The sequence below is a fragment of the Canis lupus genome, chromosome 13 (assembly GCF_048164855.1).
Source record: "Canis lupus baileyi chromosome 13, mCanLup2.hap1, whole genome shotgun sequence".
Classification (NCBI taxonomy): Eukaryota; Metazoa; Chordata; class Mammalia; order Carnivora; family Canidae; genus Canis; species Canis lupus.
In genome coordinates, this window is record NC_132850.1 from 38,387,333 (window position 1) to 38,389,573 (window position 2,241).

Below are 2,241 nucleotides of genomic sequence, written 5' to 3' on the forward strand. Positions count from 1 at the left end.
ATAGCTACTAATAGAATATTTCTGCTAAACATCTTATTTAAAAAATTGGTGAAAAGACCTTAAAATTCGAGGTGATACAAGGGCATTGACCTGTCCCCAGAATAGAATGCACCCACAGTTGTTAATAATATCTTGTTGGCGCAGGTTGGAAGGGTATAAAATATTTCCTGCAAAATATCAATTGCCATTTTGGCCCATTGTTCTGGGAGGTCTAAATGAAGTTTTTAATTATCTGAAGTCTGAAGGCTTTCCCCCTACAAATATAAAGTCAGGGGTTAAAGCCTAACCTAGACCATTTAGGAAAAAGTACTGTATTTTAAAATCACGCCACCACGGTCCTGTTTGGGAAGCATACAACCTGGGTCAGACTAAATGTTGAGTCGTCAACTATTTCAATGCCCATATTCATCATGCCTAAGAAGTATAAGTGTTCTTATTTTTAAAAAGTTTTTTTTTAATTTTTATTTATTTATGATAGTCACACAGAGAGAGAGAGAGAGAGGCAGAGACATAGGCAGAGGGAGAAGCAGGCTCCACGCACCGGGAGTCCGACGTGGGATTCGATCCCGGGTCTCCAGGATCGTGCCCTGGGCCAAAGGCAGGTGCTAAACCGCTGCGCCACCCAGGGATCCCAAGTGTTCTTATTTTTTTTCATTTTCTTTTTCTTTTCTTTTTTCTTTTTTTCTTTTTTTTTTTTTTAAGAAAGAAAGAAAAAGAAAAGAAAGGGAAGGGAAGGGAGTGAAATTGTGTTCATGGATAGGAAGAGTCAATACATCAATTCCTTCCGACCGGATCTGTAGAGTCAGTATGGTTGCATTAGCTCCCAAAGGCCCGGGAATGCTAAGCGCAGGCAGACAGAGGATGGAGACCTCTGGTGTCAGAGGGCCCCAAGGAGAACGAGGAAAAGACTGACTGGTAAACTCCTAGGCTCAAGCCTGGCTTGAGAGCCAGCCCCCTAGGGGCCGTACCAAGAGCGAGGCCTATCACCTTGAGCCACAGAGGCCCGAGGACCGCCACACCCTCCGTAAGGTAGAACTTCTCTTTGACAGCCGGTCATTTCCCCCGAGGGGGTGCACCTTCCCTGGAAGTACTGCAATACCAGGTCGATGCGCGGAGTGGACAGAGCAAGCTCCTATTCCATCTCCCTGCTCCAAAAATCCATTTAATATATTGTCCTCGGATAGAGGACGTATCAGATATTAAACTGATAAGAACAGATACTATACTTGATCTTAGCCAAAAGGCCGAGAAGCGGTTCTTATTTTTTTAATAGGTTCTTTGAATTATATTCTAAATGACTGCCATGTAAATAAATTAGAACAACAATCATGCCATGCTTTTTTGTCGTCCTGGGTCATTTTCATCAAATGCTTAGTAATTTCATTGCACGTGTGTAATTAGGTGAAGAAGCTCCACCCGAGCATCCATGGGTCAGCTATGTAGACTCTAGCTGCCAAAGGCGCTTCTCCTTCTGAACAGAGCGCTTTGCTCAGCCAGTGTAGACATGGCCTGATAAACAATGGAACTTCTCCCTTGAGCTGGAGTTTGGATTGATCTAATTCTTTAACTCAGAAATGTGCACAGGTTTGATGAGTGTTTAAATGACTGCATTTTAGTAAAACAGGAGCTTAAATTGACAGTAATGTGAGAAATAGCATAATTTATAATGAACTTGAAAGGCAGTAGCACTCACTGTTGCTCAAGCTAATCAAGGGACTATCAAATCAAGGTTTTAACATGAGCTTAAATATATGTGGCAGGAAGGTAGTTCTTGTGGGCTTCTGTCTGTCAGTTCCAAGCACTAAACCTGTCAGAGTGCAACATGGTCGTGTCACTTTTAACCAAGATGTCACATATATTGTGAGAAACAACCTGCTTTGTGTTTTCTCCTCTAGGATTTTGCTGGGAAAAGCAAATGTAAAAGGAATTTTTTTTTTAACACTGCATTTTTATTTTGCAGATTCTCAGGCTGATGGAGTGAGTGACAGAGTGGGTTGCCAACTCGAGTGACTCCACTCAGCGTACACAGTGGCTACGGGGGATAGATTCAGACATGCCCAAAGAAGTCTGCCCATGGGGAGACTCATACCTTTGAGGTTTAAATCAGGTGTGTGAAGAATGCTGGAAACATGACTTTCTGGAGTTTGGTCTGGGTTGGTTTGGTTTTTTTGTTTTTGTTTTTCAGGGAAAGTGGGAAGCTTGGTGGCTCTTGCCTGTTCTTCCAACTCTTTCAGAGCCATA

The 2,241-nt window shown here is 42.6% G+C and overlaps 1 non-coding gene across 1 annotated transcript; it reads right to left on the reverse strand.

The window, feature by feature from the left end:
- Positions 1–1,065: 1,065 nt before the first annotated feature.
- On the reverse strand, positions 1,066–1,256 carry LOC140603315 (U2 spliceosomal RNA). The gene has a single exon (XR_012006312.1). It is a non-coding gene; the product is annotated as a U2 spliceosomal RNA (small nuclear RNA).
- Between the last annotated feature and the right edge of the window lie 985 nt (positions 1,257–2,241).